A 12,588-nucleotide genomic window follows, 5' to 3' on the forward strand; every position below is an offset into this window, starting at 1 on the left:
CTTTCAGGTCCCTCTATGTTGTTGCAAATGGGAAAATGTCATTCCTTTTTATGGCTGAGTAGTATCCCGTTGTGTGTGTGTGTGTGTGTGTGTGTGTGTGCATGTGTGTGTGTGTGTGTGTGTGTGCGCACGCCCGTGCGCATCATATCTTCTTTATCCATTCATCTGCTAGTGGACATTTAGGTTGCTTCCACATCTTGGTTGTTGTAAATAATGCTCTGTGAACACTGGTACACATGTATCTTTTTGAATTAATGTTTTTGTCTTCTTCAGATTTATATCCAGGAGTGGAATGGTCATTTTATTTTTAGCTTTTTGAGGAACCTCTATACTATTTTCCAAGTAGCTGCATCAGTTTACATTTCTACCAGTTGTGCTTAAGTGTTCCCTTTCTCTGCTGTCTTGTGAACATTTGTTTTTTGTTGTCTTTTTGATGATAGCCAGGTATGAGATGGTATCTCACTATTGTTTTGACATGCATTGGAGAGGGAAATGGCAACCCACTCCAGTATTCTTGCCTGGACAGAGGAGCCTGGTGGGCTATATGGGGTTGCACGAGTGAGCGGTTTCTCTTTCTTTCTTTTCTTTGATAGGCATTTCTCTGATGATTAGCACTGTTAAGCATCTTTTCATGTGCCTCTTGGCTATCTGTATGCCTTTTTTAGAAAAAAGTCTATTCAGGGTCTTTTGCCTGATTTTAACTAGGTTGCTTGTTTTTGATATTGAGTTGTCTGAACTGTTATTTTAGATATTATTAGATAATATTAGATAATATTATTTTAGATATTAACCCTGTACTGGTTGTATTCTTTGCAAATGTGTTCCCCCATTCAAGAGGTTGTCTTTTCATTTTGTTGATGGTTTTCTTTGCTGTGCAAAATCTTTTAAGTTTATTTATTTATTTATTTTTACTTTTTTGGAAAATGTGGTTGTTTTATTTATTTTTTTTTCCATTTATTTTTGTTTGTTGGAGGCTAATTACTTTACAACATTGCAGTGGTTTTTGTCATACATTGAAATGAATTAGCCATGGATTTCCCATTTGTTCATTTCTGCTTTTGTTTCCTTTGCCTTAGGAGACAGATCCAAAAAATATATTGCTATGATTTATGTCAAAGAGTGTTCTAGCAGTGTTTTCTCCTAGAAATTTTATGATTTCTGGTCTTACATGTAGGGATTTAATTCATTTTGAGTTTATTTTTGTATAAAGCGTTAGAGAATATTTTAATTTCACTCTTTTACATGCAGCTGTACAGTTTTCCCAGCACCACTTATTGAAGAGGCTATCTTTCCTCCATTGTATGTTCTTTTCTCCTTTGTCATATATTAATTGACCATTGCAGTGTGGGTTTATTTCTGGGCTTGCTACTTTGTTCCATTGATCTATGTGCCCTCCCCCCCCCTTTTTTTTTGTGCCAGTGATATAGGGGTTTTGTTTGTTTGCCTTTGGCTGCACATGGCTTTCAGGATCTTAGTTCTCTGACCAGGGATGGAACCCATGGCTCTTTCAGTCAAAGTGCAGAGTCTTAACCACTGGACTGCTAGGGAAGTCCCCTACATTGTTTTGATTACTGTAGATTTGTAGTGTAGCCTGAAGTCAAGGAACAGGATACCTCCAGCTTCTTTCTCAAGATGGTTTTATCTATTTGGGATCTTTTGTGTTTCTATGCAAATTTTAAATTACTTGTTCTAGTTCTTTGAAAAATAACATTAGTATTTTGAAAGAGATTGCACTGAATCTATAGATTGCTTTGAGTAGTAGGATTGTTTTAACAATATTAATTCTTCTAGTCCATCAACACTGTGTGTCTTTCTTTCTGTTTGTTGTCTTTAATGTCTTTTATCAGTGTCTTATAGTTTTCGAAGTACAGGTCTTTTACCTCCTTAGTTAAATTTATTCCTAGGTGTTTTATTCTTTTTGATGCAATTGTAAATGGGATTGTTTCCTTGATTTCTCTTTCTGATAGTTCATTGTTAGTGTATAGAGACACAACAGATTTCTGTCTATTAATTTTGTATTCTGCAACTTAACCAAATTCATTGATGAGCAGACTGCAGTTCAGTTGCTCAGTCATGTCTGACTCTTTGCAACCCCATGGACTGCAGCACACCAGGCTTCCCTGGCCATGGAATTCTCCAGGCAAGAATACTGGAGTGGGTTGCCATTTCCTTCTCCAGGGGATCTTCCCAACACAGGGACTGAGCCCAGGTCTCCTGCATTGCAGGCATATTCTTTACCTTCTGAGTCACCAGGGAAACCCAGAGAAGTGTGTTAGGGCCCTCAAATCTAGTAGGAGTCTGCATTCAATCTGCTTTATAAGTGTCTTCATTTGTCTCAACTTTGAACAAACTGAAGCAGGAAATCCAATGCAAAGCACTAGAGGTATAGTGTATATAAGAAAGACTGCTCAGAGCTCCAGTCAGAACTATACTCAAAAGAAAGTCCTTAATGAATGGGGAATATTTAGAATATAAAGTTAACTATGCTTATTAACACATTTGTGTGAAAGGAAAATAAACTTTTCTCTGGACTAAATCTCTAGTATTTTGGGTGTCTGTAACATGAAGCCTAGCTTACATTCTTATCAATGCATATACCACCTTAAGAATTTTATTTTAAATTCTAAATATTTATTTATTTTCACTCATGTAACAAGTCAAGTGGATGATCTTGGTCAGTGGGTAGCCCTTCTCCACATAATGATTTTGGGATCTAGGCTTTTCCATCTTGTTGTTCAGTCACCAAGTTGTCAGACTCTTTGTGACCCTATGGACTGCAGCATGCCAGGCTTCCCTGTCCTTCACCATCTCCTGGAGTTTGCTCAAACTCATATCCATTGTGTCAGTGATGCCATCCAAACATCTCATCCTCTGTTGCCGTCTTCTCCTCCTGCCCTCAATCTTTCCAGCATCAGGTTCTTTTCAAATGAGTCAGTTCTTCACATCAGGTGGCCAAAGTATTGGGGCTTCAGCATCAGTCCTCCCAATGAATATTCAAGGTTGAATGCTCTTACTGTTGACTGGTTTGATTTCCTCGTAGTTCAAGGGACTCTCAAGAGTCTTCAAGCACCACAGTTCAAGAGCATCAATTCTTTGGCACTCAGCCTTCTTCGTGGTCCAGCTCTCACATCCATACATGACTACTGGAAAAACCATAGCTTTGACTATACAGACCTTTGCCAGCAAAGTGCTATCTCTGCTTTTTAAGATGCTGTCTAGGTTTGTCATAGCTTTTCTTCCAAGGAGGAAGTATCTTTTAATTTCATGGCTGCAGTCACTGACCACAGTGATTTTGGAGCCCAAGAGAAGAAAATACACCACTCTTTCTACTTTTTTCCCCATCTATTTGCTATGAAGTGATGGGACCAGATGCCATGAACTTAGTTTTTTGAATGTTGAATTTTAAACCAGCTTTTCACATCTTTTAGCTCTGTCATTATCATAGCTTGCTGTATGTTAACTGGAGAAGTAGGAAAGAAGGTATGAATCATGCATAACAACTTTTTAAAAACTTGGCCTAAAAACTCCTCTCATATTCTCTAGACTACAACTCAGTCATATGACCACATCTAACTATTAGTGAGGCTGAGAAATACAGTCTTTATGGTAATCTATTTGTTCAGCTAAAGTCAGATTTCCATCACTGTAATAGTTATCTATTGCTTTGTAACAAATCACCCCCAAACATAGGGGCAGAGAACAATAAACCTTTGCTTCATGGCTTCTGTGGGTGGAGAATCTGGATGCAGCTTGGCTGGAGTCTCTGGCTCTGGATCTCTCAGAAGTTCCTGTCAAGGTATCAGCCAGGGCTGCCATCATCTCAAGGCTGTATTTGGGGAGGGTCCCTTCCAGCCTCACTCAATTGACTGTCAGCAACCTCAAAAGTTCTGCTTATAAGGTCACCCACAGGGCCATCAGCAACCAATAGGTACACTTTGGCTGTTGGCATAGAGATGGTTTCTTGACATATGTGTGATGAGTAATGCTCTTTGTTCTTCTTTCTTCATGGATGGCTCAAGGTGGAGTCAGTCACTTGTGGGGAAAAATGCAAGCCAAGAAGGAATTACTGTTGCAACCTCTCCCAGGATGGAATTCTAAATCAATCAGTCTGAGGTTTCCTGGTCAGGACTGGTGAGCTAGTCTGCTTAAGGCCGCCTGTCTTCCCCCTTGCCTGAAACAACCCACTCTTTTAACTTCCTTGTCCCACCCTCTTTCTACCTATAAAAACCTTCCATTGTGTTTTTATTGTTGTTTGTTTTATACTCTAGCATTTATTTTAGAAAACAAACAACAACAACCAAAACAAAATGGAAGGCTAATTTTATGTTGTAGCAGGTTCATTTGAATTTCAAAAATTTAAAACATAGGAAAAGTCGTTGTGCGTGCATGTTAAGTTGCTTCAGTCATATCTGAATATATGCAACCCTGTGGACTATAGATGACCAGGCTCCTCTGTCCTTGGGATTCTCCAGGCAAGAATGCTGGAGTGTGTTGCTATGACCTCCTCCAGGTGACCTTTCCCACACAGGAATCGAACCGTGATCTCTTATGTCTCCTGCATTGGCAGATGGGTTCTTTATTGCTAGGGCCACCTGAGAAGCCCCCTAAACAGTGGTTAGGGACTGACATTTGTATCAACAGTTGATAAATGCCTTAGATTGTTTATTGGCAGCAAGGTACAAAGGTGGTGCTAATGCCAATAGGGCACTATGGAAGTTAGTCTAAAAATTATCATGAGGCTTTATACAAGCAACCACATTTGCTGCTGTTTAAGAATTTAGGGACACTGTCTTCTTCTAATGCTAAGAGGTCATTTAACATTTCAAATATTATGAAGTACTATAATAATTAGTTTGGCAAATATTTCAAAGTAAAGTAGAAATATATTTAAAATGACCTCAGGTGGCCTTGACCTGCAGCAGCTTGAAGCAGAATTTTCAGTTCCCGGCCAGAGACTGAAGTGGGGTCACGACCGTGAGAGCTGAATCCTAACCACTAGACCAGTGATTTTGTAGAGAAGAAACCCCACAAAGATGGAAAGTAGTGAAACAAGTAAAGTGTTTATTAGGAGGAAAAAGAATACAGTGCTTGTGAACAAAGGACTTCCCTGGTGGCTTAGCAGTAAAGAATCCTGCAGCGCAGGAGACACAGGTTCAGTCTCTGGGTTGGAAGATCCTCTGGAGGAAGAAATGGAAGCCCATTCCAGGATTCTCGCCTGGAGAATCCCATGGACAGGGGAGCCTGGTGGACTACAATCCCTGGGGTTGTAAGAGTCAGACACGATTTAGTGACTAAACCACCACCACCACCACTTGTGGATAGACACACAGGCAGACTCAGAGGGTTGCACCCTTATGGTAGTTTAATTCACATATATGGGGGAGGATTTCTTCTGGATTTCTTTGGGCCAGTCATTTTGATTTGCCTGGTTCAGAGCCTGTATTTGGTATATCTCAGGATCCTCCCATTGATTCAATATACATGGACTTGGGCAAACTCCAGAAGATGCTGAGGGACAGGGAAACCTTGTGTGTTGCAGCCCATGGGGTCATAAAGAGTTGGACACTACTTGGCAACTGAACAACAACAGCAAGGATTCTCCCACGTGCTCACACATCTCTCAGCCAGGGTGGATTCCAGTGAAGACGCCTATGGGCAACCTTGACATCACTCCCGTCTCAGCTGGTCAGATGAGCTGCTGCCCAAATCTGTGAATTGCTTGATAAGTTAAGTAGATCTTCAAATTTACCAGGTTGAATTTTGATTTTTTTAATGAGGAAGGAGCAGTATCCATGAAGACCCCTGTGAATTACAGGGAGCAGAAGCAACGCCTCTTCAGAACTAGGTGATAAAACCAGGCTATTGCGAAGGAAGAGATTTTCCTCTACCCTTCTGATTTCCTCTGGCTGGTCTAAGAATTAAGCTGACGTGAGACAGATTAACAAGGGAACATCAAACACCAGTTTAATAACACGTATACATGGGAGAGGCCCAGAAAAACTGAGTAACTCACCAAAATGGCTAAAGTCCTCACCTTGAATACCATCCTCAACTGCAGACAAAAGAGGATGCTGGAGGTAGTGGTTTTTGGACTTCAAAAGAGAGGAAGGCAATTCATGCGGACATGGAGAAGCAAATGTTTGGTAAACAAACACCAGCTAGGCCATGCCACTGTGAAACATAACCATCATGCCCAGAAGTTCCCAGAAATAACCAAGGGAGACTTCGGGTCAGACCCACAGGTAATTACAGAACAATTAATCTGTGACATATGAACTACTCATGTTGAGGTGTTGGCATTCATCCACATGTGGACTGCTGGGGCCTGAAGATATCTGAGCTGTAAATATAAATTTTGACTAAACTAGAGTCGGAGCACAGAGAGAACACTGACTTACTGTTTAAGGAATGCAAAGCAGCTTATGGGAGTTCACCAGTGTCAGGTGGTGGACGCACTAGGAAGAGAAGGGAGCTGCCTCTGCAATGGGTGACAAATCACAGCGTGCAGCACGTTCTGGGGAAAGTGGGACTATCATGTGGCTAAAGCTGAGAATCTTTTTTTTTTGGCTGTGCTGAGTTTTCTTTGTGGCACCAGGCCTAGCTGCCCTGGGGCATGTGGGATCTTAGTTCACTGACCAGGGGTCCAACCCGAGTCCCTAACATTGGAAGGCAGATTCTTTACCCCTCGACCATGAGGGAAGTCCCAAGAATTGTTTTATAGACAAGACAGAAGGAGGATGGACTGATCACATGAGTTCTAGTTGGAATTCTTTGAGGTCTGGGAAGAGTTTCTCTGTGGGGGAGTTTAATTTGCTTCTGTCAGGTTTCTGGGGATTCTACTAATCCAAGATCACTCTAATTGAAACTCTCATTTTGAGGTGTTTAAGACCACCAAGATGACAAGAAATTGGCGTAAGACCTGACTATCAGTTCTAAATTCTCATTGGCAATATCTTCCCTTTTTGCTAGAGTATTTAATTCCTTTGGAGTCTGCTGGAGTGGGGTGGGGAGAGAAATTTTTGTGAAGAAGTAGATATCCAGATACCTATATCACCAAGTAATCAGAAACAGAATGAAAATTATCTTTCTGATAAAAGAGGCCGGCATTTTATTTACTGGCATTTTTACATAATGAGTAAGCTATTTCCAAATATCTTTGCTTTAGAAAATGTTGGGGAAAGGAAAGAAGTAGAATGACCGGTCCAAATGTCGGTGAGCTGGACTTTATCCCCCAAACATCTTTTATTTACTCATTGCCTTGCTTGTCACCAATGGACTTCATTTGTTTTCTTTTTTGGCTCTGCTGGGCCAGCGTTGCGCACAAGGGCTTTCTCTAGTTGTGGGGAGAGGGGCTACTCTCTGGTTGCAGTGCACGGGCTTCTTATTGCAGTGGCTTCTCTTTTTGTGGCTCAAGGGTTCCAGAGTTCAGGCTCAGTAGTTGTGACCTACAGGCTTAGCTGCCCAGCGACATGTGGAATCCTCCCGGACCAGGGATCCAACCTGTGTCCCCTGCATTGAAAGGCAGAGTCTTAGTTAGCCACTGGACCACCAGGGAAGTCCCACCAGTGAATAGACTTTAAATGCCAGAGCTAATTTTTAGTCCGGCCCCTAGTGCATGCATGCTAAGTCGCTTAAGTAGTGTCCGACTCTGTGACCCTGGACTGTAGCCTGCCAAGCTCCACATTATTGTAATTATCCTCCAATTAAAATAAATGAATAAAATTTAAACAAAGAAAAGAAACATACTATACATATATTGGGGAGGAAAAAAAGAATACTGGAATGGGTTGCCATGCCCTCCTCCAGGGAGTCTTTCCTAACCCAGGGATCAAACCTGTGTCTCTTACATCTACCTGTATTGGGAGGCATGTTCTTTACCACCAGTGCCACTTGGGAAGCCCCTTGGCCCCTAGTTTAGTGACATAAGACTTCAATTGCCTCCTATGTAAAAACAGAACACTGATTCATATTGTGTTCATTTTCTATGCTTGCCCTAACAAAGTACCAGACATTGGGTGGCTTAAAACAATAGAAATGTATAGTCTAACAGTTCTAGAGGCTGGAAGTCCAAAAATCAAGGCGCTGGCAGAGCCACGTGCCTTCCGAAACCTCTAGGGAAGAGCTTTCATGCCTCTTCCTAGTTTCAGATAGAGGCCATCAATCCTTGGTGTTGCTTGCTTTGCAAGCACCCTCAGTCTCTGGTATTACATGATGTTCTCCTGTGTGTCTGCCCCAATTGCCCTCTTCTTATTAAGTGACATCAGCTGTATGGAGTTAAGGGTCCCCCCTAACCCATCATGACCTCATTTTAGTGAATATTTATCTACAACAACCCTATTTCCAAAAAAGGTCACATTCTTTTTAAAATTAATTAATTAATTAACTTATTTCTGGCTGCACTGGGTCATTGTTGCTGCTCACAGGCTTTCTCTAGTTGCAGTGAGCGGGGGCTACTCTCCAGTTAAGGTGCACCAATTTTCTTTTTTTTTTTTTTCCATTTATTTTTATTAGTTGGAGGCTAATTACTTTACATCATTACAGTGGTTTTTGTCATACATTGAAATGAATTAGCCATGGATTTACATGTATTCCCCATCCCGGTCCCCCCTCCCACCTCCCTCTCCACCCGATCCCTCTGGGTCTTCCCAGTGCACCAGGCCCGAGCACTTGTCTCATGCACCCAACCTGGGCTGGTGATCTGTTTCACCCTAGATAATATACATGTTTCAATGCTGTTCTCTTGAAACATCCCACCCTCGCCTTCTCCCAGAGTCCACAAGTCTGTTCCATACATCTGAGTCTCTTTTTCTGTTTTGCATATAGGGTTATCGTTACCATCTTTCTAAATTCCATATATATGTGTTAGTATACTGTAATGGTCTTTATCTTTCTGGCTTACTTCGCTCTGTATAATGGGCTCCAGTTTCATCCATCTCACTAGAACTGATTCAAATGAATTATTTTTAATGGCTGAGTAATATTCCATGGTGTATATGTCCCACAGCTTCCTCATCCATTCGTCTGCTGATGGGCATCTGGGTTGCTTCCATGTCCTGACTATTATAAACAGTGCTGCGATGAACATTGGGGTGCACGTGTCTCTTTCAGATCTGGTTTCCTCGGTGTGTATGCCCAGAAGTGGGATTGCTGGGTCATATGGCAGTTCTATTTCCAGCTTTTTAAGAAATCTCCACACTGTTTTCCATAGTGGCTGTACTAATTTGCATTCCCACCAACAGTGTAAGAGGGTTCCCTTTTCTCCACACCCTCTCCAGCATTTATTGCTTGTAGACTTTTGGATAGCAGCCATCCTGACTGGTGTGTAATGGTACCTCATTGTGGTTTTGATTTGCATTTCTCTGATAATGAGTGATGTTGAGCATCTTTTCATGTGTTTGTTTGCCATCTGTATGTCTTTCTTGGAGAAATGTCTGTTGAGTTCTTTGGCCCATTTTTTGATTGGGTCATTTATTTTTCTGGAGTTGAGCTGGAGGAGTTGCTTGTATATTTTTTAGATTAATCCTTTGCCTGTTGCTTCATTTGCTATTATTTTCTCCCAATCTGAGGGCTGTCTTTTCATCTTGCTTATAGTTTCCTTTGTTGTGCAAAAGCTTTTAAGTTTCATTAGGTCCCATTTGTTTATTTTTGCTTTTGTTTCTAAAATTCTGGGATGTGGGTCATAGAGGATCCTGCTGTGATTTATGTCGTAGAGTGTTTTGCCTATGTTCTCCTCTAGGAGTTTTATAGTTTCTGGTCTTACATTTAGATCTTTAATCCATTTTGAGTTTATTTTTGTGTATGGTGTTAGAAAGTGCTCTAGTTTCATTCTTTTACAGGTAAGGTGCACCAATTTTCATTGCAGTGGTTTCTCTTGCTATGGAGTACAGGCTCTAGATTCTTTTGCAATACCAAGTTTAGGGTATTATTAGTCTATTAAATTATAACTATCCTGTAATGGTATTTTACACAGATACTGGTGTTCATTTAAACTGCTTCATTGACTAAACTACTTCATTCATTTTCATGCTTATTGGCCATTTTTTAATATCTACTTTGTTGATGTGCCTATTCTGACATGTTACCCCTATATTTGCTACTTAATTGTCTACATTAAACAATATTACTCTGTAGCCTATATTTATATATTCTGGGCATATAATTTTTCAATGTATTGCTGATATTTTCTCCCAAACTGTCGTCTGAATTTTGTTTGTCTCAATGACATCTTTTTTTTTTTTCTGTGCTGGGTCTATGTTGCTGCACATGGGTTCTCTCTAGTTGTGGCTAGCGGGAGCTACTCTCTATTTGGGGTGCATGGACTTTTCATTTCAGTGGCTTCTCTTGTGTAGCACAGGCGTTAGGGCACATGGGCTTCAGTAGTTGTGGCACGCAGGCTCTAGGGTGAAGGCTCAGTAGTTGTGGCACATGGGCTTAGTTGCCCCATGGCATGTGGAATCTGCCCAGAGCAGGGATCAAACCCAAGTCCTCTGCATTGACACGCAGTTTCTTAATAACTGGACCACCAGGGAAGGACAATATTGTTTGATATACATATTTTGTTCAATTTATTTCTAGGTATTTGATGATTGTTATGTTATTTCAAATGAGATGATTCTCAGGGTTTGGTTTTTCTCTCTTTTTTTAAAATTGAAGTATAGTTGATTTATAAAAAAAAAATTCTCTTCCTTATAGTTTGCAGTTAGTGTATAGAAATGCAACTGATTTCTGTATATTAATCTTATATCCTGCAACTTTGCTGAATTTATTTATTGTATTTAATAGCTTTTTGGAGGCATCTTTAGGATTTGCATGTATTGTATCATGTCATCTGTAAACAGTGATGATTTTACTTTTTCCCTTCCAATTTTGATGTCACTAATATGTTTTCCTTTTTTGGTTGCTATGGCTAGGACTTCCAGTACCATGTTGAATAAAAGTGGTGAGAGTTGACATTCTTCTTTTGTTCCTGACCTTAGAGGAAATGCTTTCAGCTTTTGATGGTTGAGTAAGGTATTAGCTGTGGGCTTGCCATATACAGTCTTTATTGTTGAGGTATGTTCCCTAGAGATTTTATAATAAATGGACACTGAATTTTGTCAAAGGTTTTTTCTATTGAGATGATCACATGATTTTTATTCTTCCATTCATTCATGTGGTGTATCACATTTGATTGATTTGCAAATATTCAACAATTGTCATATCCCTGGGATAGATCCCAGTTGACCATGGTGAATAACCCTTTCAATGTGTTGGTGGATTTTTTTTAAATATTTTGTTGAGGATTTCTTTGTGCACCTTTGTTCATCAGTGATATTGGCCCGAAATTTTTCTTTTGTGGAGCCCTTGTCTGGTTTTGGTATCCAGGTGATGCTGTCTTTGTGGTGTTAATATCAGTTTCCCCCATAAACATAAAGTTTATTAATATTTGCTGTATGTATTTACATGTTCATAGGTTGGGTGTATTTATGTTTACAGTTATTATATATTCTTGTTGGCTTGATCCCTTTAGCATAATGTAATGTCCTTCTTTGTCTCTTGTTACACTCTCCCTTTGAGAGTCTATTTTGTCTGATATAAGTGTTGCTACCCCAGCTTTTTTCTGTTTCCATTTGCATGGATACCTTTTTCCATCCCCCCACTTTCAGTTTTTCTCTACATCTCAAGTGAGTTTCTTATATGCAGTCTATATATGGGTGTTGTTTTTTATTCATTCACTCCATGTATTTTGATTGGAGCCTTTGGTCAATTTACATTTAAAGTAATCATTGATATGTATGTACTTATTACCATTTTGTTAATTGTTTTCTGGTTGTTTTATAGTTTTTGTTCTTTTATCTTTTGTTCTTTTCTCTTATGATCTGATGACCATCTTTAGTTTTATGTTTGGATTCCTCTTTCTTTTTTTTGTATGTATATATTATATGTTTTTGGTTTGTGGCTACCATGAGGTTTATAACAAGAATTTTTTTAAGTTGATGATCTCTTAAATTCAAATTCATTTTTTTAAAAACCTGCAAGTTTATTTCCCCTCTCATGTTTAATTTTTTTGACTTCGTATTTTGCATCTTTTAATTTTGAGTATCTCTTAGCTATTTATTATGGAGGTAGATGATTTACTACTTTTATGTTTTAATTTTTATTTTAACCTTTAAGCTTTAAAAGTGGCTAATCTATTACCTTTACCAATGTTTCTACCAGTGGGATTTTCCTTTTAGTAATGTTCACATTTCTAGCTGTAGTCTTTTCCTGTCCACTTAGAGAAGTCCCTTTAACATTTCTTGTAAAGTCAATTTAGTGGTGCTTTTGCTTGTCTGTAAAACTCTTTCCATCTGATTGATAGCCTTGGTGGTTATTCTTGGTTGTAGGTTTTTTCCTGTCTTAACTATGATTATATGATATGAATCTCTTCTGACCTGCCAAGTTTCTACTGAAACTGTTTAGTGACAGTCAGTTGGCAGTCTTACGAAAGTTCCCTTTTATGCGACTAGTTGCTTTTCCCTTACTGCTTTTAAGGGTCTTCAAGTGTTACCATTTCAATTACAATGTGTTTTGGTGCATTCCCTTCTGGGTTAATTTCATTTGGCATTG

This window comes from Odocoileus virginianus, chromosome 10 (assembly GCF_023699985.2).
Source record: "Odocoileus virginianus isolate 20LAN1187 ecotype Illinois chromosome 10, Ovbor_1.2, whole genome shotgun sequence".
Classification (NCBI taxonomy): Eukaryota; Metazoa; Chordata; class Mammalia; order Artiodactyla; family Cervidae; genus Odocoileus; species Odocoileus virginianus.